This window comes from Alosa alosa, unplaced genomic scaffold (assembly GCF_017589495.1).
Source record: "Alosa alosa isolate M-15738 ecotype Scorff River unplaced genomic scaffold, AALO_Geno_1.1 AALO_1.0_unplaced_459, whole genome shotgun sequence".
NCBI lineage: Eukaryota > Metazoa > Chordata > Actinopteri > Clupeiformes > Clupeidae > Alosa > Alosa alosa.
The window spans coordinates 1-11,419 of NW_025962609.1; the positions used below are offsets into that span (position 1 = coordinate 1).

At 38.7% G+C, this 11,419-nt stretch overlaps 1 long non-coding RNA gene across 1 annotated transcript; it reads left to right on the forward strand.

Moving 5' to 3' along the window:
* Positions 1 to 2,643: 2,643 nt before the first annotated feature.
* On the forward strand, positions 2,644 to 10,454 carry LOC125290408. The gene is made up of 4 exons (XR_007192806.1): positions 2,644 to 2,814; positions 4,815 to 4,888; positions 5,635 to 5,702; positions 10,441 to 10,454. It is a non-coding gene; the product is annotated as an uncharacterized LOC125290408 (long non-coding RNA).
* The last annotated feature ends 965 nt before the right edge of the window (positions 10,455 to 11,419 follow it).

Consider the following 11,419-nt stretch of genomic DNA (forward strand, 5'->3'; position numbering starts at 1 on the left):
AGTGCTCATTTATATCTAGGAGATGTTAATGTGACATAAAAGAGATCTCGTCTTCAATTTTGCTTTGCTATGGGCATATACAGTACCATTCACACATTTCATGTCGTTTTCACACAATATGCAGTCAGTGAACACATTTCCACAACGCTTACATTTTCTTAACAAACAAGCTATACCTCCCAACAAAATTATGGATTGCTTTTGCAGTATTTACGAATGTTAACACACAACATCCTGCAATAGCAAAAACAATATTCCAAACCTTAGGTACAGTATAAAAACCTCTGCTACTGCTCTGCTTCTGTTACCAAGCGGTTTTATCCCAGGTGCATCGCCTTGGATACAATATCAGATGCGACGTTGATGAAAACATGTGGTCTAACTCTGAAGATCACAGAGCTTGCAGTAGATGCAGTAATTTTGTGCTTTTTTAGCCCCTTTTCACCTGGGCTTTTTGCTGTTGTTTTTTTTGTTGTGTGTTTCATGGATATTTTGTTCACTGTAAGCAATACTGTAAAACTTTGTCTGTTCTATCATATTGTAAACAGTATTTCTACTGTACCTCCTGTAGTAAACAGTAAAGGAAAAAAATGATTTGCTTTTTACGGGAATGCTTTTGAATGTGAACATTACATGTGAACATACAGTTCCCAACCAAGAAATGTAGTGTAAAAATGGTGGATTGCATGTTTTGCATGCAAATACCTGTAAAACTGAAAACATGAAAGTCTATGCAGTTTTTGTAATGTCAACAATAGCCAGTATTTTGAAACCTGGTGTACTTTGATTGGCTGCATGAACCTTGTGAAGAGAAAACAAGTGTTATTCTTTGACAGAATAATTTCATTTTGAGTCAGATTTCCAGTGTTTTGGTAAAGTTAGTGTGTGCAGAGAAAGATGTGTTAGTATATATTTAACAAAATGTGTTTTTGAGAAGAAAATTATCCATTTAGCCAATTGTGTTTTGTAGGTGTGAGTCTGTGTTAAGAGTTTAGAAAAAATATCTGAAGTATGGGTAAGCTCTTGTTAGCGGTTGAAAAAAACTGTATTAGGCTTTTAAATTAATATAGGCATAACAATTTATGTAAAAATACTAAACAGATGTTTACTTGAGCTCAATTACCAATTATATAGACATTATATATGGTTCATATTTGCCATTTACCCCTGTGAGATCACATTTATGATCAAATGATCATTTTCATTTTTTGTGAGAAAATGAGGAAATTGAATTCTAAGAAAGTGAAAGAAATAGCAACAAAATGTTTGATCATTATTGATGCTTACTTCTTAGAACTTAATCAGAACAGGTGAAAGTGCTTGAAATGTAACAATTTTGTAACTTTGTGTGGGAATAGCAGGTGCAGAAAGACAATATAACAGCATAACAACATTCCCGCACACAGACGCCTACACTCAGACACGCACACATACAGACGCACAGAGACGAACAGACACACACACACACACACACACAACAGGCCCAGTTACAGTAGGAGGAGGACACGGCTAAGGTACATAGCACCTAATTATTATGCACGGGTCAAGTAGACCCAAACTCCACAGATGTAATAGTTATGTGTGGAGGGGATGTACCGTGTGCAGTCATTGACAATAAGTTATTTTTTATGTGCTTCACAGAAAATGAGTCAAGGCCAATGAGTTTGAGTTTGAAGAAATAATAAATAGAATATTTGTTCTTTTTAGCAAACATTGAAAACGGATCCCACAGTCCCAAACACCTATACAAGGGTTAAAAGGAAAATAAAAAAAAGAAAAAAGAAAAAGAAAAGTATTTTTAAAAGACAATTAAACCCGTGTTTCCACATGTGATGTCAGGTATCATATGGCACTTAATCCTAGGATTTTCCAGCAGCATTTTAATATATTATATAATATATTATATTAATAATCATCTTAATGCTGGAAATTGAAGCATGCAATGACCAGTTGCTAATTTGACATTTTTGTTTATTCTTGCATGTGAATTTTGTTAGCCTGGTGGATATTTGTCCATCTGAGTGGAATCTGAAAACATATTTCATTCATAAACTTCACGAGTAAGAAAATATGTTTTGAAGACCCACCAATTCCATTTATCAAAGGGCAAATAAAGGCTGCTTTATTTCTGTGTTTGGCACATAGTGAACCCGTGCCTCAAAACGTTCACAGCCCTACAGGATTCTCTAGCTCCAGATTAACCACAATTACTATGTGGGTATGGAAATTAAGGAGCCACAGAGGAATGGTAATTGGTGCTTCTTATGCAAATGGCTGTGAAACAGCAAAAGGTCCGTATAGTTCAGATAGCTGTGGAACACAGTGCAAACAATGGACAGTAAAAGCTATAAAATTGATTTCCCATTAATATTAAGGTCATTGTGAAAAGGTACAAAAATAAATAAAAGAAAGGAAAAAAACATTGCATTTCTATAAAAGACAATTATACCAGTGTTTCCACATGGACTAGAGCACCTGGGCTCTCAATTATACCAGTGTTTCCACATGGACTAGAGCACCTGGGCTCTCAATTATACCAGTGTTTCCACATGGACTAGAGCACCTGGGCTCTCAATTATACCAGTGTTTCCACATGGACTAGAGCACCTGGGCTCTCAATTATACCAGTGTTTCCACATGGACTAGAGCACCTGGGCTCTCAATTGATTTGGTTCCAAGGACCCCTTTTGGGGGAGAGAATTTTGCATCACTTGTCAAACATTTCTTCACATTCATCAGCCTGCTGCCTGACAAATAAGTGAAACTAAGGAGCAGTCGGAATGGTTCTTTATGACCTAAGTGAATTCTTTCAAGGTAAATGTTAATGTGGGTGGGATGTTGACACAATTTGCTTCGTTTATGGGTGAAAAGGGGCTTCATATGCAGATATGAATTTTCAAAATGATAAACCTCGACTTTATCCTTTAAAGCAAATTATTTTGCCGACCTCTTGGCTATGGCTCGTGGGCAGCAAGGTGTCTCCGGACCCCACTTTGAGAACCACTGCACTACAGCACCTGAGTTTGTTGAGTAATATTCTCATACAGTCATTACAAGCAACCCTAAGCATCTCCATACGTGCCTTTTTAAACTTAATATGTCCTTAGTGCCAGTTAAATTTCAACAGTCCATACCAAAATAGAAGGAAGAAAACAGCACTTGGATGGAAGAGAGAGAGAGAGAGAAAGAGAGAGTAGAGTTTAAAGAACCTTTTCACTAAGACAGATTTTCCCTTGACCAAATGTTACTATATTTGGAATGTTATTTAGCCCCAATATTCATGGTCAGGAAAGGATAAAGAAGACTAAAAGGGCTGACTGATTACCTGACAATACATGATGTAAAAATCAAATACATTCTGTTGCTGAATATGTCCTCCCCCACTACAGTCACTATGGGAGAGTATGCAAATTAAGAGGTTAAGGAGTAAAGGCTGTGTCTCATGCACCCAGAGAGAAGCAGAACAAGGTCCATGAGGTTCAGATAGCTGTGGGCTACGGAACTTGACCAGAACATACAGGGCCGGAGTGGGGCACGTAATTTTACTGGGAAACTGGACGAATTCTTCCTGTGGTCTAGGCCTATGGTGCCTAATAAGGTTTGGATACTGCACAGTGGCCTAGTTCAGTCGGTAAAAAGTGTCACTAAAGTACATCACCTGGGATCAATAAAGTATCTATCTATCTATCTATCTACCTATTGCCCACTACACTATCTGTTAAACAGATGGGTAAGGAGGTGAGATGAGTCTTAGGATAGAAGTTAATAACAAACTTTCCTTCAACATAAGAAGAGCCTCCACTGTGCTAATACAAGTTGTTAATATTAATAATCACCTTGATGCTGGCAATAGAAGCATGAGATGACCAGTTGTTAGTTTGACATTTTAGCCGGGTAGCTACTTATCCATCTGAGTGGAATCTGAGCACATACAGTATTTCATTCATGAACTTCAGAAGTAAGAAATTATGTCTTGAAGACTAACCAATTCCATTTATCAAAGGCAAAGTAAGGCTGCTTTATTTCTGTGTTTGGCATATAGTGAACCCGTGCCTCAAAACGTTCACAGCCCTACGGGATTCTCTAGCTCCAGATTAACCACAATTACTATGTGGGTATGGAAATTAAGGAGCGACAGAAGAATAGCAAGTGGTGCTTCTTATGCAAATGGCTGTGAAACAGCAAAAGATCCGTATAGTTCATATAGCTGTGTAGCACAGTGCAAAGAATGGACAGTAAATTGATTGATTTAACAATAATACAATGAAAGGAATAATAACAAACCCCAGGCCTATTATCATCATCATCACCTTTATTGCCAGACCCAGGGGTCCATTCAGAAGACACAGACAACTCAGACATTACATATTACATACATTAAATTAACACCAAAGAGTTTTTTGTACCTTAATATAATGTTTCCAAAATCGTTTCAGTGGTTCATCAACTAATAACAGGGTGAAGGGCACTTCTGCATTCGCTTCGCGGCCCTCTGTCGGCTATAACCGCACTATGTAACTTTGCCAGATCGGGTAGCGGATCTGTATGATATCTGTATTCGATGGAATGAGACATAAGAAACTACAAATTTGACTTGCTTCTGATGTCGCAATACATCATACTTTCATTAAATCATGCAACATACTCTACCGTGTCTGTGGCCATCGTTATTTGCAAAGCCGGTGCTGGATAAACAAATAGCGTGCGTGCGACAGAGGAAAAGTGCTTTGGTGTTGCTCTAAAGGAAAATGAAAAGAAAAGGGAAAAAAGAAAACATTCCATTTCTATAAAAGACAATTATTCCGTTTCCACAGTGATGATGGTATCGTATGACACTAATCCTAGAATTCGCCAGCAGAAAAACAGTGTTGTTCTGGGAGACGTGCAGGTGAGAAATGAATTTGTGCATCCTCAAGTTCCTCATACAGTCATTATAAGCAAACTTAAGCATATCCATACGTGCCTTTTTAAACTTAGTATATGTGTAGTGCCCTGGTTACATTTCAATAGTATACACTGTAAAAAAGGACAAGTCAGGGCTGTCCAATTGATCAAACCATATTAGGCCTACATTACAATTACATACAACAGTCTAGTTTTGAATGAAACACAACCTTATTGTGTTCAAATAGTCATTCCAATTGAGTAATCATTTTTTTCAAATTGAATCACGTAAGGTAAGTGTGGGGGGAAGGAGAAGAGGGTTTGTCACAGTTACTAAACCACAACATGAAATTAAACACAGTGTCACAGTATTTTTACTGACTTCAAAGCATTGAAAGCCCAAAGGAATTCTAACAAAGCTAGCCTGTCACTATGTGATAGTATGGAAATTAAGGAGAGATAAAAGAATAGCTAGTTGTGTGTCTCATGCACGTTTAGCAATATGCAAAAAACATGTGGAAATTTCAGTCAGAGGCTTTGGGAACAAGGCTGTTGGGACTATCAGTCTCTTGATTTACTAATGTGTATCTAATGAATAGCCTACTGCCTTTGTTCTTTCATTAACAATCATGAATGTTAATGATGTCATCAGAGTGTGCTCTGAGGTGATTGGTCAGTCACTGATGGATGCGATATTTTGGGTTTAAAACACCACTGGGTCTTGACCTGAATATCATCTTTTTCCTGGAGGAATCCCATCACAGCCACTCACAGCCCATCCCAGACGTGTGTCATCCTCACTCTCCTTCTGATAGCAGGTGAGTAGTTGGCTGGTTGGCATGCTAACTTTGGTGAATATCTGTCCAACACAGAGCCACTGCCATTCGTTTTTCTTTTCTTAAAGTGTATAGCCTATGTCAGGTTAAAAAACCATTTTTGACAATTGAAGGGACATGAAGCAAGATAGTAGTGATTTTTCTTGAAAAATCTACTTTAAATACAGTAGAACAATATTTACAGTTATTTTTATAACTGAATTTATGAACATTCCAGACACAGTGATGACCTCATAAGAGGGAGTCCAGCAAAGTTGAGCATAGGGGAGAATGGGTTTTAACTTTTTTTTTTTTACACTGATAAGGCCAAAAATGTCCTCTATGACATACCAGCAGTTCATAAGCATGAGCCTGACTGGCAGGGACAAAGTAAATACAAATAGGCTACAAAATGTAGGTAAATCATGGCCTTCAGTGAGAAATTGATTAGGGGTGTGAGTAGGATCGGATCACTATTAGTATGTATCATGGCTTCAAAATGTCATTTGTGTCATTTTCCATCACATAGACTTTCATATACAACAAGTTAAGTAGAATCAGTAAGCAAATTAATAGTCTATCTATCTATAGCTAACATTAGTTGATAAGCAGATGGATATATAAAGAGCAAATGTGTGGTAACCCATATACTGTACACTGATGGTTTTATAGTCAGGTCTCTAAAGCAAGAAGCATACATGGTTGACTGAAGACAGACTAATGAGTTGCTTACTGATTCTACTTAGTTTAGGCTATATATGTGATGGCAAGTTACACAACTGGCATTTTCAAGCATTGCTACTTATCCATATTCTCTTCATCACATTTTAAGATCAATAATGGTTGCCAGTAAAGAAAAAACATATCAGGATATTTTTATGTCAGGCAGGTAGTAGACTCTAGCATGACATACTGGAATGAAGTCATGTTTTTGGCCTCATCAGTGTAAAAAAACCTAGCCTACTGTATGATCCCTTATCCCATGTGTTTTAATTGACCAACTTTGCTGGACTCCCTCTTATGAGGTAATCATTGTGTCTGGAATGTTTCCTGGAATGTTCATAAATTCAGTTATAAAAATAACTGTAAATATTGTTCTATTGTTATTTAAAGTTGATTTTTCAAGAAAAATCAATAGCCTACTCACTACTATCTTGCTTCACGTCCCTTCATTTGTCAATTTTTTTTTAACCTGACATATACACTTTAACATTCTTCTGTTATTGGAGCGATTTGTTTGTTACCGAACGTTCTGTAGGCCATGTTGAACACTGGTGAACGTTCTCAAGACTACCTAGACGCGAGCCTTTTCCAACCATGACCCAGCTACACATTACAGAAACAGTGAAAACAAAAAATAGCCTACCTCTCTACCCAAGGTAACATAGCCTATTTAGCTGAAGTGATGCAGATGAAGTTTAGCCTAGGCTACCTGTCGTGGCCAGCTCTGCGTCAGACTTGATATTCTGTGTTTGACAAAGACGTCGCCATCCTTGAATTTCCCCCGGGGATCAATAAAGTATCTATCTATCTATCTATCTATCTATCTATCTATCTATCTCTCTATCTATCTATCTATCTATCTCAGGAAGCTCCTCTGATGTCCACTTAATTGGTTTCTTGTTTTAATTTTGGAAATTGCCGCGATTTTTCTTTAGTTGTGTCCAACGCGGTGTTAATGATAATAATGGTTTTCTTTGTCCCCGATAACTTAAACACACAGTGTGGTACCCACCAGGGCCGGAGTGGGGCCACTTTTCAACCCGGGAGTTTCAGGCCCTAGACTGGCCCACTTTTTTAGTGGTGGTGGAAATGGGATAAATAAGGCAACATTTCAGCTCTTACTATCCTGTAGTTTTTATTATAGGCTAATATTCCACTATTCCACAAGGATAGGTTGATAAGTTAACAAAAACAGGAAGGAAGAAATAAAGCATTTGAAATGTATCCCACAATTCCACTAAGAGGCATATTGAACTACTGTTTTGTTTACATGTTTTTTTCTGTATGGGTCAGCTATCATGCTCTTGTTTGGTGATTTGCTCCTTTACTACATACACCTCTGAGCAAACAAGCCATATACAGTAGGTTGATCATGTAGCCTACTGCTGTCATAGCCTATGTTCTTTCTTCCATAAAATAACTTTAATTCATATGGTTAACTCTATTATCCTTTCTACTTGTCCCTATAGTCACAGTTAATTTCGGGCTCTCTCTCTTTAGCAGTTGCCACTTATGTCTGCCCTCTTCAAAAAAAATTGGAAGCATGGCACATTTGGCAGCATTTCCCTCCAATACTTTTCGTCTTTTTTACCTGGCCTTTTCAGTCCCTCATGGCATCTTTCTACCATCCATGACGCTTATCACTACAGTAGGGCCGGCCCGGCTGGTAGAAAACTTTTTAGGACCCAACCAATTAACTCTTCTTGGGATGGGAGAACAACCCATGCAGAGGCTGCGGTGTTAGGCATAGAATGCGAACGTGTGTAGCCAACTTTAAGAGAAGATAGATTAACGTGACAAATGCCAATATTTTTCCCTCGGCCCAAAAGTGAAGCGGCCCGCCGGGAATTCTCCCGATTACCCACTCCGGGCCTGGTACCCATTGTCATTCCCATTTACCATTTGCATTCGCTTTACAACGCCTGTAAACTAGAGTGCGGTTCGGGCCGCAAATTTCTGTCCGAACCCAGCCCGCGTCCGACAGAGTTGCGTCCGAAACCGACCCGAACCCGACAGGCATTTTCATTTTTATGTCCGATCTCCGACCCGAGCCCTATACAGATGATGCCTCAGTTATTCCCATGCTAGTGATTAAACGTTCACGTTTGCGGATAGCCTGTCTTTTTAGCCCATTAAACGGAACAAATTAAATTGTCTGCAGAATCAGATGAGCGTGCACGCACGCAGGTCACACACAGTGCACATTAACACAAGAGGCCCAAGCAAGCATAGCCTATTGAAATATAATTCTAGTCTTACCATTGACGAAATGAACTGCAACAGTCTTTGAAACTACAGTGCCTCTGTAACTGATCCATAGGCTATGCAGCATCGACGTTAATTGCGGCAACTCGAGAAAATCCTCATCCAGTTGAACGAGACGACCTTATAGCCTACCGGTAGCCTATGTCTTTACCACAGTATGCAACGCAAATAATCTTAAAATCTCCTGATAGGCTAACAACCTTTTTTTTTTTAACGTCACCCAAGACTTGCCGCCTGAAATGCGTATGCGTTGTCACGGCTACATAAACAAATCTTGCACACCAGGAAGAAGCTGTTGGTCTTTTTTACATTTTACTTTATTCTCAAAAAACAAACGTTTGCATCATGTAAAGCAGACCTGTTGGTTACCCAACATAATAAGCCATTTTAAATGTAAAGCTTCCAATGCATATCGCCCCCATGTGTCCGAACCCGACCCGACGGGTCCCGTCGGGCTCGGGTCGGGTAGCCACACTCTACTGTAAACCGGTTAACATTCACCATACTCACAACACTTCCTGGTGCTCCAGCTCCCCGGCTACTGTCCCATTGCGGAAGCGCGATTCGCGTTGGGACAGTGCTTTTACCAACATCCCACAGGGGGAGGGAGTGGGGCATTATGATACAGTGGTTGGTGCCTTGTCTGTTTGTCTTCTTGATATTATGTATGTGGGGAATATGGGTTATGGTAATTAACATGTATTTTTGTAGTAATATGTACCATTGTCATTCTGTATTTGTAATACTACCTCTGGTAAAGGGGTTACCTATTTGGGTGGTTTGAGCCAATATCCTCATCTGGGCTAATTTAGGACAATTAGTAGGGTTATTTAAGAGGGCTAGCTCAGTTCCTCTAATAGCAAAGAGAGAGCAGCTCTCCTGTTGTGAGGCAGAGATTTAGCTTTATGCTCTGTGTTCATCTGGATTATTGATGGAATACTGAATTTATACCGAACTGGAATATTGATGGAATACGGAACTTATTTTTGGTTTGTTTGTTTAAAAGTTTTCTTTCTTTTTTCTTTTTGTTAAATAATAGCCTATTGCTATTCCTGCAGGTCTTGATTTGGTCATTTAATAAACAGAGTTGCAGCGCTTAAAACCTCTCCTGCACCTCCTTTCCCACCTGCAAACCCAAGCTCACATCCCAACTGGTGGGCTGGCTGCTGGCTGCCTTGGCCGCTCACAGCTACATAATAAGGCCAGAACTATGCATTGCGTGTTATGATCATATTTTGTGTCTTATTGCCTCCTAATTTACCAGTAATAATCAGTAGTTAGGAAGTAATATCTGCTTAAGTCTTAGGCCTAGTTATTGGTCTGTTAAGGGTGGAATATGGGCATGCCTTGTAAATTATTAATTAACGAGTCATAACTGCTAATTAAGGGATAATATCTTACTAACAATTATGTTAGTTACTGGCTAATTAATGATGAATATGGGTGTGTTAATTTAAAGTGTTACCATGATGACCTACAGAATGTTTTAGGCGGGAAATCAGTTAAACAAACATAAGATTGATTGATTCTCTATTTTTTTTTTTTGAGTGGCCATCACGGCTCAAGTAATGTTCCATAAAGGGTATTTTTAACACTTTATAAAGTAACAGATTGTGGCCCTGTATTAATAACAACTTAAATTAATGATGTTCCTGCCATGTAATGGCTAAAATCAGACACAAGAGCAGATCAAACTGGTCCATAATGCTTTGCTATTTTGTCCAGTCAGCTTAATTGCGTCTCTGCTCTGCAGTCCAGACTCTCTGAAGATTCATCATGAAGATCCAGCTCCTGCCGTGTCTGCTGGTGCTCCTCCTGTGTGTCTGTGGCATGGAACCAGTCGAAGGTGTTCATGAGACCAGATATGAGAAGTTCCTCAGGCAACATGTAGTGAATGCTATGAATATCGATGACTGTACCAGCATTATAAAAGATAGAAAAATATATGCTAAGGACAACAAATCAGGCAAGGACAAGTGCAAACCTGTGAACACTTTCATACTAACCGAAGAGCAGCAGGCTAAGGCCATCTGTCATGATGGGGAAACCACAGTAAGAAGAAATAAGGAATTCAAAAAGAGCACTAAAGACTTCAACGTGGTGGTTTGCCATATTAAAGATGAAAAAAAGGAGTACCCAAATTGTGAATATACTCCAAAACAGGAAGCAACATATATTTTAGTTGCGTGTGATAACAACAAACTCCCAGTCCATTTAGAGCCGCACTAACTTTGTGTGTTCTGTTTAATACCACCCTCGGAAAAATCATCCAGTGCATTGCTAATGTGGGCTCTTTGATGTGATAATTGTGCTCTATTACTGTTCACATACAAGTACAAATCATTTCATGGAAAAATTGATGACTGTTCCATTATCCTCTGACTTCAGTTTACATAGAAATGCTATCATCTTTGGCACAGTTATTTTGAGTGGGTCTTCCAGGCCTACTAGCATTTCTAAAGTGATTTCATTTGTCATGAGACTATAAATCCTACCTTTCAAAATAAAACAAGTTGATTTCAAACCATTGTGTCCAGTGTTTCATTTGAGGTCCCTGAACAGAACGAGGGTGTTGTTTCAGTGCAGAGAAGTAAAAAGCCACTTGCTTGAATGCTTTAAAAAGTTGGTCTATAACCGTCAAGACTGATTGAACATCTAGTCCACATGTCATATGACAATACTGTCCTATAAATAGGAGTGAAATTCTTTTTAAATGATAAGTAAGTAAAACC